The 22558-nt window shown below is 44.1% G+C and overlaps 1 protein-coding gene across 1 annotated transcript in view; it reads left to right on the top strand.

Moving 5' to 3' along the window:
- LOC137355386 (wings apart-like protein homolog) overlaps window positions 1-22558 on the top strand; it is a 189264-nt gene that overhangs the window by 27655 nt on the left and 139051 nt on the right. The gene's annotated exons all lie outside the window — the stretch shown is intronic.

Below are 22558 nucleotides of genomic sequence, written 5' to 3' on the forward strand. Positions count from 1 at the left end.
CATGAATCACAAAAAGTTAGTATACAGATGTAGCAAGTAATAAAGAAGGCTAATGGAATGCTATCCTTTGAGAGAGGAATTGAAAATAAAAATAAGGATGTTGTGCTTCAGTTATGCAGGGCATTGATGAGACCACATCTTGAATACTGTCTGCAGTTTTAGTCTTATTTAAGGAAGGATGTAAATGCATTGGAGGCAGTTCAGGGGAGGTTTGCTAGATTCATAGCTGGAATGAGCGGGTTGTCTTATGAGGAAAGATTGGACAGACTGGGCTTGTTTTCACTGGAGTTTAGAAGACTGGGGGGAGACTTGATTGAAGTATATAAGATTCTGAACCGTCTTGACAAGGTGGGTGTGGAAATTATGTTTCCCTTTGTGGGTGAGTCCAGAACTAAGGGGTACTGTTTTAAAATTAGGGGTCGCCCTTTTAGGACAGAGATGAGAAATGTTTTCTGAGGGTTGTGCAACTTTGGAACTCACTGTCTCAGGTTGTGGAGATGGGGTCATTGAATATTTTTAAGGCGGAGGTAGATACATTCTTGTTGGGCAAGGGAATCACAGGTTAGCGGGGGTAGATGGGAGTGTGAAATTCGAGACACAAACTGATCAATCATGATCTTATTGAATAGCAGAGCAGGCTTGAGGGGCCAAATGGCCTACTTTCTGCTCCTAATTCATATGTTTGTATGACTGTGTGCACTACTATGATGACCAGTGGCTACAGCAGCTTGGCAACGGGCACCAATTCCAAAAGCAACTCCCAGCGTCACTTGACAGCTTCATGTACTGCACTTGTGGCAGAACCTGCTTCTCAAGGATTGGTCTTCACAGCCATCGGCAAAGATGCACCAGGGGAAAGCACCTCACTTAAATGGATCTTTCATAGATGGAAGGATGTCAACAACTTGGGTTTCATCATTCTTGGAAAATCAGTCTCCCAAAGAGTGGCTAACTGACTTTGATTGTGTTCTCCATTCCACTGCTACCATCTGTCTGGAAAACCTCCATCTAATGGTTGTTTCCTGGGCATCCCTTAAATGGCTGTCCATTTAAATCTGCAATTATGCTTTTTTTTAAAAGCACATATTCTTAGTATGTGGATGATACTGACAGGTAGGATTTTTTACTCCTCCCTTAAGAATCAACCAGATTGTGTGGGACTGGAGTTGTATGTAGACTGGGTAGGATGACAGATCCCTCGCTGAAGAACAGTAGTGAGAGAGTTGTGTTTGTACAACAATCCAGCCCCTTTAATGGTCATTTTTGTGATGCTAGTCCAGAAATTACCAGATTTATTTGCACATATTGGGATTTGAACATGACCTTTGTTAGCTCATAGCCACTGGGTTGCTCTTCCTTGATCTGTGCTCATTGCAAACTATGAACCTGTAGCTATAAATGAAGCTGTTTGCTAATATGACCTAATGGCAGGCAAATTACAAATCCTGCATACCCCTCTTCCTTATAGTGGTTCCAATTGGATAATCTCTGGCACTGTGTAAGGTGATGCTGAATTAGAACAGGTTATTTTGTAGGCTCATTATTTGAAAGAGGGTGTCGCCACACCCTGTGTTATGTCCACGCTGACAGGTTTACTGCTCTTGCTACTTCTATTGGTCGAATGGAAGATCTGCCTTTTCTACCACAAGAACAGGGCACAATGTGGAGGGATGCTGAACATATATTCAGTGTTTGCACTTTGATGTTTTGCCAATTTCTAATTTATAGATTGTGAGCACTGTAGTGAACTTTAAATCTGTGATTATGCAAGCTTACTGCAAGGATTTGGATTCATCAACAGTGGGGGGAGAAAGATGTAGCAGTAATTAAGTAGGGCAGTCTTGCTACAATTGTATAGGGCTTGGGTGAGATCACACTTGGAGTACTGTGCGCAGTTTCGGTCTCCAAGGATATGCTCACATAGAGGTGCTATGGTAAAGTTTCACTAGATGGGTTCCTGTGATGACTAAATTGGACCTATAATGTGGAGTTTAGAAGAATGAGAGGTGATTTCATTGAGACATAGAGGATTCTGAAGAGGCTTGATGAGGTAGACACTGAGGCGTTGTTTGCCCTGACTGGGGAATCTAGAATACAAAGCCACAGTCTCAGGATAAGGGGTCGAACCTTTGGGACTGAGATAAGGACAAACCTTTTTACTCAGCGTTGTGAAAGGTTAAGAGTTCTCCACCCCAGAGGGTTGTGGATGCTCCATTGTTCAATATATTCAACAGAGAGAGAGACAGATTTTTGGTGTCTCAGGGAATCAAGGAATATCGGGAGTGGGCAGGAAAGTGGAGTTGAGGCAGATGATCAGCCATGATGGTATTGAACAGTAGAGCAGGTTTGAGGGGCCATATGGTCTATTTGTATTTCTTACGTTCTTTACCAGAACGGACATGCATGTAGCATTGGGCGACACAGTGGTGCAGTGGTTAGCACCGCAGCCTCACAGCTCCAGGGACCCGGGTTCAATTCTGGGTACTGCCTGTGCGGAGTTTGCAAGTTCTCCCTGAGACCGCGTGGGTTTTTGCCGGGTGCTCCGGTTTCCTCCCACCACCAAAGACTTGCAGGTGATAGGTAAATTGGCCATTGTAAATTGCCCCTAGTGTAGGTAGGTGGTAGGGAATATGGGATTACTGTAGGGTTAGTATAAATGGGTGGTTCTTGGTCGGCACAGACTCGGGCCGAAGGGCCTGTTTCAGTGCTGTATCTCTAAATAAAAAAAATATGTTGTATCTTTGAGAACCATGTATTTAGTTCTTTTCTGCTGTGTTTGATGACTCTTTGGATCTATATTCTTACCTGCCTAAGTAGATTTCATTTTGTTTTGTAGGCTGAAAGGGGATATTGACTTAAGACATGATTCTGCTTGATTACTGCAGCAACCATCGTACTGAGGTTATGTAACGAGACCTGTGGTGGCAGTGGGGTAGTGAGTGGTCTTTGTGATTATTGTGGTAGAATAATGGGAAAAACTGGATATTTCTTCTGTAACTTCCAAGGAGAGCTGATTGCTGGCTTAAATTTAGTAATTCTGCCATTACAAACAGCTCTGGCCTGAAGAACTTGCCAGCATTGATTACTTCCAGAACTCAAGTGCCACTTCTGATTGTGTTTGCCCTTGATCTCTTGCCAGCTGCGCTGTTGGTGTAAGTAGATGGCACCTCACTCTCCCTTCTTTAAAATGGTCATTGGATATTCAATTGCAAATAACTGTGGAATTTGTTTGATCAGGAATGTCCAGATGTGATGTGAGTTAGTGTGAAATGCTGCTGTGCTTCACTGTTTGCTCCAGAGAGTGCAACCACCAAACTCCTGAGACAAGTAGGGAACTTTTTACGCCAACAGTTTGCTTGGGGGGTGGGTGTATGAAAGCTGCCAATTGCCTGTTGGACGATAGTACACTGGTACTTAGATTATTTGGACTGTGAAACAAAATGTTCGTAGTGCCAGAAATTTTACTTTGAAAAGTTTTGCACTGAGGAGTTGGGAATGGAGATGAGTAAAATCAGAATGATTTCTTGCAGTCTATAACAGAAACAGAATCCTGGAATCAGTCGATCATTCAGCATCTGTAAAAAGAAACGGATGGATTGTTGTTTCGCACAGTCCTTTTCTTTTGCAGGTTCTGATTTTTTTATTCATTCATGGGATGTGGGGGTCACTGACCAGGCCAGCATTTATTGCCCATCCCTAATTTCCCTTGAGAAGGTGGTGGTGAGCTGCCTTCTTGAACCTCTGCAGTCCCCGGGGTGTAGGTACACCCACAGTGCTGTTAGGAAGGGAATTCCAGGATTTTGAAGAAACGGCTTTATAGTTCCAAGTCAGGATGGTGTGTGACTTGACAGGGAACCTGCAGGTGGTCGTGTTCTCATGCATCTGCTGTCCTTGTCCTTCTAGGAGTAGAGGTTGCGGGTTTGGAAGGTGCTTGGTGAGTTGTTGCAGTGCATGTTGAAGGTGTTCGATGGGGTGCCAATCAAGCGGGCTGCTTTGTCCTGGGTGGTGTCGAGCTTCTCGAGTGTTGGAGCTGCACCATTCAGGCAAGTGGAGAGTATTCCATCACACTGCTGATATGTGCCTTGTAGATGGTGGACAAGCATTGGGGAGTTGTCAGGGCACATAGCATTCAGCCTTTTCTTGATATCACGTGGAGTGAATTGGATTGGCTGAAGACTGGCATCTGTGATGCTGGGGACCTCCGGAGCAGGAGGCTGAGATGGATCATCCACTTGGCACTTCTGGCTGAAGCTGGATGCAAATGCTTCAGCCTTGTCTTTTGCGCTGATGTGCTGGACTCCCCTCCTCCTATCAGTTGTTCAATTGTCCACCACCATTCACAACTAGATGTGGCAGGACTGCAGAGCTTAGATCTGAACCGTTGGTTGTGGGATCACTTAGCTCTGTCTATCACAAACTGCTTACGCTGTATGGCAGGCAAGTAATCTTGTGTTGTAGCTTCAGCAGGCTGACGCCTCATTTTTAGGTATGCCTGGTGCTGCTCCTGACATGCCCTCAAACACTCTTCGTTGAACTAGGGTTGATCCCCTGGCTTGATGGTAATGGTAGAGTGGGGGATATACTGAGCCTTGAGGTTACAGATTGTAGTTGAATACAGTTCTGACGCTGATGGCCCACAGCATCTCATGGATGCCCAGTCTTGAGTTGCGAGATCTGTTCATAATCTATTCCATTTAGCATGATGGTAGTGCCACACAACACAGTGGATACCGTCAATGTTAAGACGGGACTTCATCTTCACCAGGACTGTGCGGGTGGTCACTCCTACCAATACTGTCATGGACAGATGCATCTGCGACAGATTCGTCAGGACGAGATGAAATATGTTTTTCCCTCTTGTTGGTTCCCTCACCCCCTGCCACAGGCCCAGTCCAGCAGCTATGTCCTTTAGGACTCGGCTAGCTCGGTCAGTAGTAGTGCTACCCTTGCCACCCTTGGTGCTGCTTCCAGTTGGTGTTCAACATGGAGAAGCACTGATTCATCAGCCAAGGGGGCCACGGTAGATGGTAATCAGCAGGAGGTTTCCTTGCCCATGTTTGACCTGATACTATGAAACTTCATGGGGTCCGGCGTCAATGTTGAGGTCTCCCAAGGCAGCTCCCTCCCGACTGTATACCACTGTATTGCCACCTCTGGTGGGTCTGTCCTGCCGGTGGGAGAGGGCATACCCAGTGATGGTGGTGTCTGGGATATGGTCTGTAAGGTATGATTCCGTGAGTATGACTGTCGGGCTGTTGCTTAACTAGTTTGTGGGACAGCGTTCCCAATTTTGGCACAAGCCCCCAGATGTTAGTTAGGAGGACTTTGCAGGGTCGACCAGGCTGGGTTTGCTGTTGTCGTATCCGGTGCCTCGGTCGATACCAAGTGGTCAGTCTGGTTTCATTCCTTTTGAGGCTTTGTAGCAGTTTGATGCAACTGATTGGCTTGCTAGGCCATTGCAGAGGGCAGTTAAGAGTCAACCACATTGCTTTGGGTCTGGAGTCACATGTAGGCCAGACCAGGTAAGGACGGCAGATTTCTTTCCCTAAAGGATATTACTGAATCAGATGGTCTTTTACGACAATTGACAATGGTTTCATGGCCACCACGAGACTAGATTTTTAGTTCCAACTGCCGTGGTGGGATTTGAACCCGTGTCCCTGGAGCATCATCATAAAAGCAAAATACTGCGGATGCTGGAAATCTGAAATAAAAACAAAGTGCTAGAAATACTCAGGTCTGGCAGCATCTGTGGAGAGAGAAGCAGAGTTAACGTTTTAGGTCTGTGACCTTACATCAGAACTGGCAACGGTTAGAAATGTAATAGATTTTAAGCAAGTGAAGCGGGGGTGGGGGGGGTACGATAACAAAAGGGAAGGTGTGTGATAGGTCAGAGGGCAGGAGAGATTAATTGACAAGGTCCTGGGGTAAAGGGAGTGTGCTAATGGTGTGGTGAAAGACAAAGCATTAGTGCAGAAAGAGTTAGTGACAGAATAATGAACAGCTGTGTCCAAAAGCACAAACATGGAAAACCAAGTTTAAGCAGGCACATGGTTAAAAAAATGATATTACAAAATAAAATAATAAAAAAGGGCCAGTTGTGCTCTGAAATTATTGAACTCAATGTTCAGTCCAGAAGGCTGTAGAATTCCTAATCGGAAAATGAGGTGCTGCTCCTCGAGCTTGCATTGATGTTCACTGCAACACCGCAGCAGGCCATGGACAGAGATGGGGACGTGAGAGCAGGGTGGTGAATTGAAATGTCAAGTGACCGGAAGCTCGGGGTTATGCATTCGGACTGAGCGGAGGTGTTCTGCAAAGCCGTCACCCAATCTGTGTTTGGTCTCCCCAGTGTAGAGGAGACTGCATTGTGAGCAGTGAATACAGTATACTAAATTGAAAGAAGTACAAGTAAATTGCTGCTTCACCTGGAAGGAGTATTTGGGGTCTTGGATGGTGAGGAGAGAGGAGGTAAAAGGACAGGTATTACACCTCCTACGATTGCGTGGAAAGGGGACGAGGAGTCTGGGGTAATGGAGGAGTGGACCAGGGTGTCACAGAGGAAACAATCCCTTTGGAATGCTGACAGGGGAGGGCAAGATGTGTTTGGTGGTGGCATCATGCTGGAGGTGGCGGAAATGGCGGAGGGTGGTCCTTTGGATGTGGAAGCTGGTGGGGTGGATAGTGAGGACAATGGGAGCCCTGTTGCCATTCTGGGAGGGAGGGGAAGGGGTGAGGGAGGAAGTGTGGGAAATGGGTTGGGCACGGTTGAGGGTCCTGTCAACCACAGTGGGGGAGAATCCTCTGTTGAGTAAAAAGGACGACATATCAGAAATGCTGTTGTGAAAGGTTGCAATATCAGAACAGATGTGTTGGAGATGGAGAAACTGGGAGTATGGGATGGAGTCCTTACAGAAAACGGTGTGAGGAAGTGCAGTCAAGGTAGCCGTGGGAGTAAAAAGTGAGTCTGGGAAATTAATAATGGATAATAAGGAGATGGCAGAAGAATTGAACAGATATTTTGCATCGGTCTTCACTATTGAGGATACAAGTAACATCCCAGTATTAGCTGTAGGTCAGGAAATGGAAGAGAGGGAGGAACTCGAGAAAATTACCATCACCAAGGAAGTGGTACTGAACAAATCATTGGAGCTGCAGGCTGACCGGTCCCCAGGTCCTGATGGACTTCATCCGAGGATGTTAAAAGAAGTGGCGAGTGAGATAGTTGATGCGTTAGTTTTAATTTTCCAAAATTCCCTAAATTCAGGGAAGGTGTTGTTAGATTGGAAAATAGCGAATGTAACTCCTTTATTCAAAAAGGGAGGGAGACAGAAAAAAGGAAACTACAGGCCAGTTAGCTCAACATCTGTCTTCGGGAAAATGTTAGAAGCTATTATTAAAGATGTTTTAACAGGGCATTTAGAAAAATTCAAGGTAATCAGGCAGAGTCAACATGGTTTTGTGAAAGGGAAATCATGTTTAACCAATTTATTGGAGCTCTTTGAGAGAACTGTATGTGCTGTGGGTAAAGGGGAATCAGTGGATGTATTGTATTTAGATTTCCAGAAGGCATTTCATAAGGTGGCACATCACAGGTTATTGCAAAAAATAAAAGCTCATGGTGTAGTGGGTAACATATTGGCATGGATAGAAGATTGGCTAGCTAACAGGAAGCAGAGTTGGCATAAATGGGTCATTTTCTGGTTGGCAAGATGTAACGAGTGGTGTGCCACAGGGATCTGTGCTGGGGCCTCAACTTTTTACAATTTATATCAGTGACTTAGATGAAGGGACCGAAGGTATGGTTGCTCAATTTGCTGAGGACACAAAGATAGGTAGGAAAGTAAGTTGTGGAGAGAACATAAGGCTACAAAGGGATACAGATAGGTGAAGTGAGTGGGCAAAGACCTGGCAAATGGAGTATAATGTGGGAAAATGTGAAATTGTCCACTTTGGCAAGAAGAATAAAAAAGCATATTATCTAAATGATGAGAGATTGCAGAGCTCTGAGATGCAGAGGGATCTTGGTGTCCTAGTGCATGAATTGCAAAAGCTTAGTAAGCAGGTACAGCATGTAATTAGGAAAGCTAATAGAATGTTATCATTTATCGCAATGGGAATTGAATTCAAAAGTAGGGAGGTTATGCTTCAGCTATGCAGGGCATTGGTGAGACCACATCTGGAGTACTGTGTACAGTACTGGTCTCCTTATTTAATGAAGGATGTAAATGAGTTGGAGGCAGTATAGAGAATGTTTACTAGACTAATAACTGGAATGGGTGGGCTGTCTTACGAGGAAAAATTGGACAGGCTAGGCCTGTATCTGCTGGAGTTTACAAGAGTAAGAGGCAACTTGATTGAGACATATAAGATCCTGAGGGGTCTTGACAGGGTGGATGTGGAAAAGATGTTTCCCCTTGTGGGAGAATCTCGAACTAGGGGTCACTGTTTAAAAATAAGGGGTCGCCCATTTAAGATACAGATGCAGAGAAATTATTTCTCTGAAGGTCGTGAGTCTTTGGAATTCTCTTCCTCAAAGGCAGTAGAAGCAGAGTCTTTGAATATTTTTAAGGCAGAGGTAGATAGGTTCTTGATAAGCAAGGGGGTGGAAGGTTATCAGGTGTAGGTAGAACTGTGGAATAATCCATTCAGCCGTGAAGTTATTGAATAGCGGAGCAGGCTCGAGGGACCGAGTGGCATACCCCTGCTCCTATCTCGTATGTTTGTATGTCAGTGAGCTTATAATGAATATTAGTCGACAGCCTATCACCAGAGATGGAGACAGAAGTCGAGGAAGGGAAGTGTCAGAGATGGACCATGTAAAGGTGAGAGAAGGGTGGAAATTGGAAGCAAAGTTAAAGTTTTCCCGGTTGGGGCGAGAGCAGGAAATGGCACCAAATACAGTCATCAATGTACCAGAACAAGGTGAGGGAGGGGTCCTGAGTCAGACTGGAACAAGGAATGTTTGACATAACCCACAAAAAGACAGGCATAACAAGGACCCATGTGGGTATCCATAGCAACACATTTTATTTGAAGGGAGTGAGTGGAGTTGAAGGAGAAGTTGTTCAGTGTGAGAACAAGTTCAGCCAGGTGGAGGAGGGTGGTGGTGGATGGGGACTGGTTGGGCTTCTGTTCAAGGAAGAGGTGGAGAGCCCTCAGACCATCCTGGTGAAGGATGGAGGTGTAGAGAGTTTGGGCGTCTATAGTGGAGAGGAGGTGGTTAGGGCCAGGAAACTGGAAATTGTCAAAAAGTCATGGGTGAAGGTGGGAAGAGACTGGACCGGGGAGAAAAGATACAGTCAAGATAGGAAGAAATAAGTTCAGTGGGGCAGAAACAGGCTGAAACGATGGATCTACCAGGACAGTCCTGTTTATGGATTTTGGGAAGGAGGTCGAAGCGGGCTGTCCAAGGTTGCAGGACTATGAGGTTGGAAGCAGTAGAGGGAAGATCTCTGGAGGAGATGATGTAATTGACTGTCCTATAGATGGTACCTTGATGTTTGGTGGTGGGGTCATGGTCCAAGGGGAGGTTGGCAGAGTTGGCGCTCAGCCTTTGCAAGGTTGAGGTTGGTACGCCAGACAACAGCACCGCCCTTGTCAGCAGGTTTGATCACAATGTCGGGGTTAGGCCTGAGAGAACAGAGTGCAACAAATTCAGAGGGAGACGGGTTAGAGTGAGTGAGGGGAGCGAGGAAATTGAGACTGCCGATGTCTCGCCAACAGTTCTCAATAAAAAGATCAAGAGTGGGTAAGAGGCCAGAGAGAGGGGTCCAGGTGGACGGAGAATACTGGAGGTGGGTGAATGGGTCTGCTGGGGGGAGGAGGAGGAGGACTCCTGGTCCAAGAAGTCAGCCCAAAGGCAACAGGAGAAGAGCTCGACGTCATGCCAAGCACTAAATTCATTTGAGGTGGGGGTGTAACGGGATACACTGAGTCCTTAGGGGACATGCAGAAAAACCTTTTCACCCGGAGGATGGTGGGTGTCTGGAATTCGCTGCCAGGAATGATGGTGGAGGCAGAAACCCTCAGTTCTTTTAAAACGTTCCTGGACGTGCACCTGAAGTGCTGTAACCTGCAAGGTTATGAACCAGGTGCTGGAAGGTGGAATTAGATTGGGCAACTAGTTTTTCAGCTGGCATGGACACGACTGGCTGAATGGCCTCCTTTTGTGCTGTAATTTTTCTATAGTTCTTTGAGTACAGATCGTTCAGCATCAGAGAGTATTGTGAATATACGGTAAGGGGTCAGATTAGGAGAAGGGATGGGGTCAAGGGGAGGAGAAGGGATAGGGTCAAGGGGAAGAAGGAGCTGGAAGGGTATTGGTACCCATCAGCTGCTGGAACTTGTGTTCCTTAACACCTGAAAGGAAGAGAAGTTTTTTGTTTTGCATTGGATAAGACGAAGTATGAACTGAAACTGCAGAGCAGGACTACTTTGAGACAAGATGAGGCGGTGCTTCTGGAGAGAGAGGTCAAGTGTGTACATGTGGCGGTGCATGACACTGAGTGTGGATCTCTGGATGCAGCGAGAACAGCAGTCCAAGAAATGTTGTATATCTCAGATATGTGTAATGCTACTTTTTATTCCCCAGAGTATAAGTCTGAGGCTCTGGGTTACCAGTCGAGTTACATTACCACTACGCTGTGCCTCCCCATGCGTTCTTTACAGAGAAATTCTAACAGGGAAGCAGGGTGACCAGCCTGTGTGGGTGTTTATTTTCCAGCTGAGCAGTATTCTAATGCAACGTCCCTGTCCTGATCCCATATCCCTTTGTTTTCTTGACTATTTTTAAATGCTGGTATCATTACTGCTTCAATCAATAACTCTGATGGTGCATTCCATAACCTCAAAACCCTCTGTTTGGGGAAAAAAAAAAGTTTCTGCTCTTTCTCCTAAATCTCTTGCATTTCATTTTCTTGGCATTTTGGAAACGCTCTGTTTCTATCTATTCTGTACCCTGCCTCAATTTTAAACAGGAGTATCAAATCACTTCTTGTAATATCTAGTGAGCCTGAAGCCCCCAAATTCTTATGGTCTCAGCATCACCCAGCTTTCCATCATTCAAAGTTTATTTGATGAAAATGTACCACTATCTGCCACATTTTACCCATTCCACCATCTTATCAATTTCCCCATGTAGCTTCCTTTAGGCTGCAGTATTATTTATTATGTCATGGATTTTAATATTTACAAATTTGGACAGCACTCCCTCTAGCCCTATATCCAAATCATTGGTATACATGGTAAACAGAAGTTGTCCCAGGGCACGATTCAGCAGGACACTACTACTTATTTCTAACCACTCTGGAAAAATTGCTTTCACTCTTTGGGCAATAGTGTAAATGATGCTGTCCTTTCTCCAAAGTGCCATTTCCTGATATTTGAAACAAAAGCTGTCTTTCACTAATGTTCCATGTTGTTCACAGGATTAAAATAACGTGCAATGATGGGGGTGTGAAATTGTCCACTTGACCTGTGGAAAAATGCTTAACAGGGTATTTTGATTTTGTCCTTCCGGTTGTGGAATGTGTTGGAGAGCGTGTTGATCTATATGATATAAGGATGAAGTACTGATGGGGGAACAATTGAAATTTATTAACAGAACAACCACATCAAATCATGCTGGCTTATGTCAGATTTCTCTCTCGGCTGGTTGGTCCATGTTTCTAAATAATGTCTCATGACCAGATTAACTGAAAGTGTCTTATATATTGAATACTTAAAGTGGAGAAAGAGGACGCCGAGACTGGGAACTTGGTCACTGAATAACAATGCAGGTGTGTATGGCAGCATTTCCTGTTCAAAAATAGAGCTGTTGTACGTAGTGGGGGGTGGGCCATGGAAAGTGATGCAGATCATTTGGTCTGCAGGGTGAGTGATTTCAGGAAATGAGTTGTTTGTCTTACTCTCCCATGGCCCTTGTGATGCATTGCTACACCGCGGTGTCTGTAGTTTCGCAAGATCATACAGCCAACAAAATTACTTATATTCGACTATTAAACTGCAAGTAGTGTTTCAAAGCACAAGTTTATAATTAGAAATCCTAACTGCTGAAAGGAAATGGGACATTGTAATTACTGCTGCTTGGTTCACATTAGGTAGGCTGCAGGAGAAGAGTATTGCTCCTCCTTTGGTGTGTTTGTCATATTTTGTAAGGGCTGAGTTTTTCAGTGAAAACTGTCTTGCCATTACTATGTTTCCAAAAACCTGAATAAACAGCAAGAAATTCAGACTGCTGGATTTTACTGAAAGGAGCTCAGTCTGCGGATTAACTGCTCCAGCATATCTTTGAATTGTTACTGTTTGATTCTTGTGCCGAGCGATCTCAGACGAGGGATAAGTTTTTTGGGGTTTTTTTTTTTATGGGCATCGCTGGCATTTATTGCCCATCCCTAATTGCCCTGGAGAAGGTGGTAGTGAGCTGCCTTCTTGAACTGCTGCATTCTTGGGGTGTACGTACACCAACAGTGCTGTTAGGAAGGGAATTTCAGGATTTCGATACAGCGATATAGTTCCAGGTCAGGATGGTTTGTGCTTGGAGGGGAACTTGCAGGTGGTGGTGTTCCTATGCATCATAAAAACATAAGAAATAGGAGCACTTGATTCAATATTCGTTCAGTATCAATTAAGATACAAACATACGAATTAGGAGTAGGCCACTCAAGCCTGCTCCACCATTCAATAAGATCATGGCTGATCTGATTGTAATCTTCACTCCCACCTACCCATAATAACCTTTCGCCCCCCTTGCTTATCAAGCATCTGTCTACTTCTGCCTTAAAATCTAAAGACTCTGCTTCCACTGCCTTTTGAGGAAGACCGTTCCAAAGACTCACGACCGTCTGGGCGACCCCTTATTTTTAAACAGTGACCCCTAGTTCTAGATTCTCCCACAAGGGGAAACATCCTTTCCACAGCCACCCTGTCAAGACCCCTCAGGATCTTATGTTTCAATCAAGTCGCCTCTTCTAACTCCAGCGGATACAAGCCTAGCCTGTCCATCCTTTCCTCACAAGACAACCCACTCATTCCAGGCATTAGTCTAGTAAACCTTCTCTGCACTGCTTCCAACGCATTTACATCCTCCCTTCAATAGGGAGACCATTACTGTACACAATACTCCAGATGTGGTCTTACCATTGCCCTATATATCTGAAGCATAACCTACTTTTGTACTCCGTTCCCCTCGCAGTAAATGATAACATTCTATTAACTTTCCTAACTATTTGCTGAACCTGCATACTAACCTTTTGCAATTCATGAACTAGGACACTCAGATCCCTCTGCATCTTAGAGCTTTGCAATCACTCACCATTTAGATAATATGCTTTTTTATTCTTCCTGTCAAAGTGGACAATTTCACATTTTCCCACATTATACTCCATTTACCAGGTCTTTGCCCACTCAATTAACCTATCTATACCCTTACGTGCTCTTCACAACTTACTCTCCTACCTATCTTTGTATCATCATATTTAGCAACCATACCTTCGGTTCCTTCATCTAAGTCATTTATATAAATTGTAAAAAGTTGAGGCCCCAGCACTGATTCCTGCGGCACACCACTCGTTACATCTTGCCAACCAGAAAATAACCCATTTATGCCACTCTGTTTCCTGTTAGCTAACCAATCTTTTATCCATGCCAATATGTTGCCCCCTACATCATGAGCTTTTGTTTTTTGCAATAACCTTTGATGTGGCACCTTATCAAATGCCTTCTGGAAATCTAAATACAATACATCTGCTGATTCCCCTTTATCCATTGCATATGTTACTACTTCAAAGAACTCCAATAAATTGGTTAAACATGATTGCCTTTTCACAAAACCATATTGGCTCTGCCTGATTACTTTGAATTTTTCTAAGTGCCCTGCTATACAGTCTTTAATAGCTTCGAACATTTTCCCGAAGACCGACGTTAAGCTAACTGGCCTGTAGTTTCCTGCTTTGTCTCCTTCCCCTTTTTGAATAAAGGAGTTACATTTATTATTTTCCAATCTAATGGAACCTTCCCCAAATCTAGGGAATTTTGGAAAATTAAAACCAACGCATTGACTATCTCACTAGCCACTTCTTTTAGGACCCTAGAATGAAGTCCATCAGGACCTGGGGGCTTGTCAGCCGCAGCTCCAGCAATTTGCACAGTACCACTTCACTGGTGATCTGTAATTTTCTTGAGTACTTCCCTCTCTTCCATTTCCTGATTTACAGCTATTTCTGGCTTGTTACTTGTATTCTCTTTGGTGAAGACCATTGCAAAATACCTGTTCAATTCATCTGCCATCTCCTTATTTTCGCTTATTAATTCCCCAGACTCTGTCTCTTTAGGGCCAACGCTCACTTTAATTCTTCATTAAATATCTATAGAAACTCTTGCTGTTTTTATATTTCTAGCTAGCTTTCTCTTGTACTCTTAACTTTTCCTTCCTTATCCATCTTTTAGTCATTCTTTGCGTTTTTTTATATTCTGTCCAATCTTCTGACCACCTATCTTTGCACAATTATATGCTTTTTCTTTAAGTTTAATACTATCTTTAACTTTTTAGGTTAACCACAGATGGTGAGTCCTCCCCGTAGAGTTTTTCTTACTCGTTGGATTGTATCGATTCTGTGTATTCTGAAACTTTTTCACTCAGAAGGTGGTTGCTATCTGGAGCACACGCCTGAAGAGGTGATAGAGGCAGGAACCCTCACAACATTTAAGAAGATTTTAGATGGGGCCAAGTGCTGGAAAATGGGATTAGAATAGGTGCTTGATGGCCGGCACAGACACGATGGGCCGAGGGACCTGTTTCTGTGCTGTATAACTCTATGACTCTGACTCTTATCTGATTTTTCCAATCTATAAGTAGATTAAAATCCCCCATGATTATTGCTGTACCTTCCTAACAAGCACCCATTATTTCTTTCTTTATACCCCGTCCTACTGTGTGGTTACTGTTAGGGGGCCTGTACTCCACTCCCACGAGTGACTTCTTGCCTTTACGATTTGTTATCTCTACCCAAACGGCTTCTGCATCCTGTTTTCCTGACCTCAGGTCATCCCTCTCTAATGGGCTAATATCATTAATTAACAGCTACCCCTATACCTTTTCCAAGCCTCCTGTCCTTGCTAAATGTCATGTACCCTTCAATATTCAGGTTCCGATCTATGTCATCCTGCAGCCATGTCTCTGTAATGGCCATCAGATCACAAGAACATATGAACATAAGAACTAGGAGCAGGAGTTGGCAGTTCAGCCCCTCGAGCCTGCTCCGCCATTCAATACGATCATGGCCAATCTCATCTCTGCCTCAACTCCACTTTCCTGCCCGTTCTCCATAAACCTTCAACCCATTACTAATTAAAAATCTCCTCCTCAAATTTACTCAATATCGCGGCATCCACCGCACTTTGGGGTAGTGAATTCCACGGACTCGCGACCCTTTGAGAGAAGTAGTTTCTCCTCATCTCGGTTTTAAATCTGCTACCCCTTATCCTAAAACTATGACCTCTCGTTCTAGATTGCCACATCAGAGGAAACATCCTCTGTACGTCTACTTTGTCAATCCCCTTAATCATCTTATATAGCTCAATTAGATCTAGAATAGTTGGGGCCCGAGGACCGAACCCTGTGGCACCCCACTAGTTGCATCTTGCCAACCAGGAAAGGACCCGTTTATCCCGATTCTCTCTCTCCTGTTGGTTAGCCAATCCTCTATCCAAGCTAATAAATTGCCCCTAACCCCATGTGAACTTACCTTGTGTATTAACCTTTTGTGTGGCACCTTATCAAATGCCTTCTGGAAGTCCAGATATACCTCCATATACAGGATCCCCATTATCCACTTTACTTGTTACAGCTTCGAAGAACTTTAGCAAATTAGTCAAACGCGATTTACCCTTCTTAAAACCATGCTGACTCTGACGGATTGAGTTTTGACTTTCTAAATGTCCTGTTATTACTTCCTTAATAATGGATTCTAACAATTTCCCAATGACAGATGTTAAACTATCTGGTCTATAGTTTCCTATTTTCTGCCTCCCTCCCTTTTTGAATAAGGGTGTTATTTTAGCATTTTTCCAATCTGCATCCAGGGAATTTTGGGACATTATAACCAATGGATCCACTATCTCTGCTGCCACTTCCTTTAAGACCCTCGGATGTAGGCCATCAGGCCCTGGGGACTTGTCTGCCTTCAATCCCAATAGTTTGCTCAGTTCTTTTTCCCTGGTGGTGACTGTTCTAAGTTCCTCCCTTTCTATAACCTCTGCATTAGGGCGGCGCAGTGGTTAGGGAATATGAGATTAATGTAGGATTAGTATAAATGGGTGTTTGTTGTCGGCACTGACTCGGTGGGCCGAAGGGCCTGTTTCAGTGCTGTATGACTCTATGATTGTTACTATTGGGATGGTACTAGTGTCCTCCACCATGAAAACTGAGGCAAAATATTGATTTAGTGTCTCTGCCATTTCTGTGTTCCCCACTATTAACTCCCCAGTCACATTCTCCAAGGGACCAACATTCATTTTAGCTACTCTCTCCCGTTGTATATACTTATAGAAGCTTTTGCTATCTGTTTTTATATTTTGTGCTAGTTTTCTTTCATAATTTACCTTTGCTCTTTTTATTACTTTTTTAGTAACCCTTTGTTGATCTTTAAAAGTTTCCCAATCTTCCAGCCTGCCACTGGCCTTTGCAATATGGTATGCCTTAGAACAAAGAACAGCACAGGAACAGGCCATTTGGCCCTCCAACCCTGCGCCGATCTTGATGTCTAAACTAAAACCTTCTGCACTTCCGGGGTCCGTATCCCTCTAATCCCATCCTATTCATGTATTTGTCAAGATGCCTTTTAAACGTCGCTATCGTACCTTACTTTTTGTCTTTGTTATTCTTAACTTTTTTTGCTTAGCCATGGATGTTTTCTTCCTCTCTGGAATATATTTTAGTTGGGAGCAATTGAATATCATCTTAAACATCTGCCACTGCTCATCAACTGTCCTACCTTTTCGTCTTCCTGCCCAGTCCACTAGGGCCAAATCTGTCCTCATGCCTATTGTAATTACCTTTGTTTAACTCCAGGACACTAGTGTGGGACTCCAGTTTCTCACCCTCAAACAGATCGTACTTATTTATTTCTATTTGCGCTATCAGTTCATCTGTTTTGTTTCGAATGCTATGTGCATTCAGATACAGGGCCTTTAGTTTGTCCTTTTATGATTTTTGTAACGTCTAGCCTTGACTGCTGATTTACTCTTAGATTTGTAATCACTGTCCCTTCCTGTCACAGTCTGTATGTAAAAGGCTGAATTGTTTTTAAGGGGTTCTGATGGTAACTGGTTTAAATGGCAGTTTCACATTAATATGACTTAAACTCCACCTCATGTCAAGTAAGACCTGATCATAGGGCTCCAAAGCATTGCATTTGGAGGTTATGCCATATCCCATTCCTTCTCCCTGCCTCTCAAACTGTCTCTAAAGGTATAATGCAAAAAGAAAACCTGGAAGAGCAGCATCTGTAGGTCTCTGTGTATCCCAGTTTCCTGAGACCTTCAGTCCACTAGTGAAGCATGTATCTTTTTAAAAGTGCCACTATATGCTTCAATGCATTAACAATTGCATATGTAGCTGATATTAACTTGGGGAGGTGGGTAAAAGTTTATAATTTAAATCATAAAACCTGCCATGAGAAAGAAAAATCAGTCAGTTCACCAAGTAGTTTTCCTCTACTGAGCAAATATAATGGACTGTTCTGGTCTCTGCCCAGCACAGGTGCAACCTTGCTCCTAAAACTAACTGAACAGGATGCAGAGATTTTAACTGAAACATACAATTCATTCAGACTCTAAATAATCTGCCTTATGGTGTGGCTGCCACCCTTAATGGAGCCTAAATATTCATCATCCAAGTTATTAAGTTCACTGAAAACCTTCCATTCGAGTGTTTAAGCCACCAGAGAGCTAAAATCCATTTTAAAATAGTTCACTAATAGGCATTAACTTTTTTTTATATTCCACAGTACCAAAATTAAATCCTCATCCTTAAAGTTCTCCCTTTTTTCCCCTGCTGTCCATGTTTCCATATCTTGGACACCTTTTATCATAGATATGTCAGCAGTGTTGGTGTGATTGTCACAGTCGGCATCTTGAGTAGATACAAGGTCAGCTTTTGTGAACAAATGGCCTTCGGTTTTTTTTGCACAACTCCAAACGTACTGCTCCAAGTTGTCTCCATGTACATGGTGAATTAGAGGGTTGTGGCGGCTCAGGAATTGAGTATATATTCAAGACAGAGATTGATAGATTTCTAGATATTAAAAATATCAAAGGATATGGAGAGAATGTGGGAAAATGGCATTGAGGTAGATCATCAGACATGATCCCCAGTTGAATGGCAGAGCAGGCTCGAGGGGCTGAATGGCCTGCTCCTATTCCCTCTGTTGCTACATGATCAAGCTTCCTTCTGGTGGTCTCCGGATTTGTAAAAGGCGCCTAAGAAATGAAGCTATTTTATTTAGAACCTGACCCCTATTTTACACAAGCTTGCACCCGATCTGTTTAAACTCTTGCAGTCAACCGTTTTTTCACAGTTTGGGTAATCTTGACTTTTGTGGAGGTTCAGTTCTACAGCACTCCATGCTCTGGCGCAGTCATTGTTTAGAAATGAGTCTAGCTAATGGAGATAATGAGCAAGTAATAACCGACCCGCCTTCTGTTTCTTAATGGGTGGGACCTAAAACTATACCTGAAGGTTATGGTTAAATTGTATGGAAGAAGTTTGTCAAGGGGAGTCGTGTTGCAACGTTACCTACCAATTATCTTCAAAGGAAGCAGTGGGTGTTTCTCTGCAGAGCCTTGGTGTTCTGTGAAGCTGAGAAAAGCAGCTCTATTTCAGTCCTGTTTAAGCTTAAAGGTGAAAATATTTTGGGGAAGAGATGCAGGAAAGAGAAACTAGGCTTTTGATCTTAAACGCCTCCTCCCTTGCATGCTGTTTCTTGTAATGCACTCATGCTTGTCTATCATGTTAACAGGCAAAGTTCAGCATTTAAATGCAACTCAGGAGTTCAGCACCAACCAGAAATCCAATCTTGAAAGGGGGTGCTGCATGTGTATAATTATTGATTGACGTTCAAGTCTCTCTCAAAATGTGCTAGGTTGGGTAAATGGCACTTGCTCACATTATTCGTGAAATTGGAGTTGTGTGTGGACCCCACAGGCTTGATCCTTGGCTACTGGTGCTACTTTGATGGTAAACTATTCTGTATTCAAGATGGTTCTTCAAGACAATTTGCTATGGACACAGTAGTTCATTGGTTCTTTGACAAGGTACCGCATGGCAGACTGGTACAAAAGGTGAAGTCACACGGGATCAGAGGTGAGCTGGCAAGATGGATACAGAACTGGTTCGGTCATAGAAGACAGAGGGTATCAGTGGATGGGTGTTTTTCTGAATGGATGGATGTGACTAGTGGTGTTCCGCAGGGATCAGTGCTGGAACCTTTGCTGTTTGTAGTATATATAAATGATTTGGAGCAAAATGTAGCTGGTCTGATTAGCAAGTTTGTGGACGACACAAAGGTTGGTGGAGTTGCGGATAATGATGAGGATTGTCAGAGGATACAGTAGGATATAGATCGGTTGGAGACTTGGGCGGAGAAATGGCAGATGGAGTTTCATCCGGACAAATGTGAGGTAATGCATTTTGGAAGGTCTAATGCAGGTGGGAAGTATACAGTAAATGGCAGAACCCTTAGGAGTATTGACAGGCAGAGAGATCTGGGCGTACAGGTCCACAGGTCACTGAAAGTGGCAACGCAGGTGGATAAGGTAGTCAAGAAGGCATACGGCATGCTTGCCTTCATCGGTCGGGGCATAGAGTATAAAAATTGGCAAGTCATGTTGCAGCTGTACCCTTAGTTAGGCCACACTTAGAATATTGCGTGCAATTCTGGTCACCACACTACCAGAAGGACGTGGAGGCTATGGAGAGGGTACAGAGGAGGTTTACCAAGATGTTGCCTGGTCTGGAGGGCATTAGCTATGAGGAGAGGTTGGAAAAACTCGGATTGTTTTCATTGGAACGACGGAGGTGGAGGGGTGACATGATAGAGGTTTACAAAGTTATGAGTGGCATGGACAGAGTGGATAGTCAGAAACGTTTTCCCAGGGTGGAAGAGTCAGTTACTAAGGGACATAGGTTTAAAGTGCGATGGGCAAAGTTTAGAGGGGATGTGCGAGGCAAGTTCTTTACACAGAGGGTGGTGAGTGCCTGGAACTTGCTGCCGGGGGAGGTGGTGGAAGCAGGTACGATAGCGACATTTAAGAGACATCTTGACAAATACATAAATAGGAAGGAAATAGAGGGATATGGGCCCCGGAAGTGCAGAAGGTGTTAGTTTTGGCAGGCATCAAGATCGGCGCAGGCTTGGAGGGCCGAATGGCCTGTTCCTGTGCTGTACTTTTCTTTGTTTGTTCTGTTGTAGGAACAATTGCATCCTAAATTTGAGTTTGCTTTTTCTATTTTTATTTCTCTCATTTTTCATAAGGTGCCTTCTCATTCACCTCCTTTGAAGGCTGAAGAGTTTGGGTTTTTCTTCAACTTGCTTGAAATTTTTGATGTGGTAACCGTAATGCGGTTGATGTGATGTACATGGATTTCCAAAACGCATTTGATAAAGTGCCACAAAACAGGCTTGTCAGCAAAGTTAAAGCACCACACTTTAGGAGGGGGAGGTTAAGGCATTAAGGAGGGTACAGTAAAGATTCCCGAGAGAGGGAGAAACTGTTCCCATTGGCAGAAGGATTGAGACCCAGAGGACATTGATTGGCAGAAGAAGCAATAGTGACATCATGAAAAACATTTTTTCTGCATTGAGTAGGTAGGATCTGGAATACACTGCCTGAGAGTGTGGTGAAGGCAGGTTCAGTGAGTGTTTAGGACCTGGAATGCACTGCCTGAGAGTGTGGTGGAGGCAGGTTCAATTGTGACCTTCAGAAGAGAACTGGATAATTTGAAAAAATTGGCGGGGCTACGGGAAAAATGCTGGGGAGTGGGACCAAGTGAGTTGCTCTTGCAGAGATAAAAGCAAAATCCTGCGAATGCTGGAAATCTGAAATAAAAACAAGAAATGCTGGAAATACTCAGCAGGTCTGGCAGCATCTGTGGAGAGAGAAACAGTTAACGTTTCAGGTCAGTGACCATTCTTCAGAACTAGCAAATATTAGAAATGTAAAAGGTTATAAGCAAGTAAAGCGGGGGTGGGGCAAGAGATGACAAAGGAGAATGTGTAAATAGGACAAGGTCACAGAATAGCTGACCAGAAGGTAGTGGAGCAAAGGCAAACAGTATGTTAATGGTGTGTTGAAAGACAAAGCATTAGTACAGATTGGGTGTTAACAGACTGAAAATTGAACAGCCGCAAGTACAAACATGAAAAAAAACAGTGGGTAAGCAAACTGAACAAACTAAGATGAAATAAAATAAACTAAACACAAAAAAATTTTTTTTAAAAAGGAAAAAGAAAAAAAAACTGAAAATAAAAGTAAAATGGAACCCGTCATGCTCTGAAATTATTGAACTCAATGTTCAGTCTGGCAGGCGAGAGTGTGCCTAATCAGTAAATGAGATGCTGTTCCTCGAGCTTGCGTTGATGTTCACTGGAACACTGCAGCAATCCCAGGACAGAGATGTGAGCATGAGAGCAGGGGGGAGTGTTGAAATGACAAGCAACCGGAAGCTCGGGGTCCTGCTTGCAGACTGAGCAGAGGTGTTTCGCAAAGCGGTCACCCAGTCTGCGTTTGGTCTCCCCAATGTAGAGGGGAACACATTGTGAGCAGCGAATACAGTATACTAAAGTCCTCGAGGCGGCCAACATCCCCAGCTTGTACACACTACTGAGTCAGCGGCGCTTGAGATGGCTTGGCCATGTGAGCCGCATGGAAGATGGCAGGATCCCCAAAGACACATTGTACAGCGAGCTCGCCACTGGTATCAGACCCACCGGCCGTCCATGTCTCCGCTATAAAGACGTCTGCAAACGCGACATGAAATCCTGTGACATTGATCACAAGTCGTGGGAGTCAGTTGCCAGCGTTCGCCAGAGTTGGCGGGCAGCCATAAAGACGGGGCTAAAATGTGGCGAGTCGAAGAGACTTAGTAGTTGGCAGGAAAAAAGACAGAAGCGCAAGGGGAGAGCCAACTGTGCAACAGCCCCGACAAACAAATTTCTCTGCAGCACCTGTGGAAAAGCCTGTCACTCTAGAATTGGCCTTTTATAGCCACTCCAGGCGCTGCTTCACAAACCACTGACCACCTCCAGGCGCGTATCCATTGTCTCTCGAGATGAGGAGGCCCAAAAGAAAGAAAAGAAAGAAAATTGAAAGAAGTACAAGTAAATCGCTGCTTCACCTGAAAGGAGTGTTTGGGGCCTGGGATAGTGAGGAGAGAGGAGGTAAATGGGCAGGTATTGCACCTCCTGTGATTGCAGAGGAAGATGCCATGGGAAGGGGACAAGGTGGTGGGGGTAAGGGAGGAGTGGACCAGGGTGTCACGGAGTGAATGATCCCTTTG

This window comes from Heterodontus francisci, chromosome 42 (assembly GCF_036365525.1).
Source record: "Heterodontus francisci isolate sHetFra1 chromosome 42, sHetFra1.hap1, whole genome shotgun sequence".
Classification (NCBI taxonomy): Eukaryota; Metazoa; Chordata; class Chondrichthyes; order Heterodontiformes; family Heterodontidae; genus Heterodontus; species Heterodontus francisci.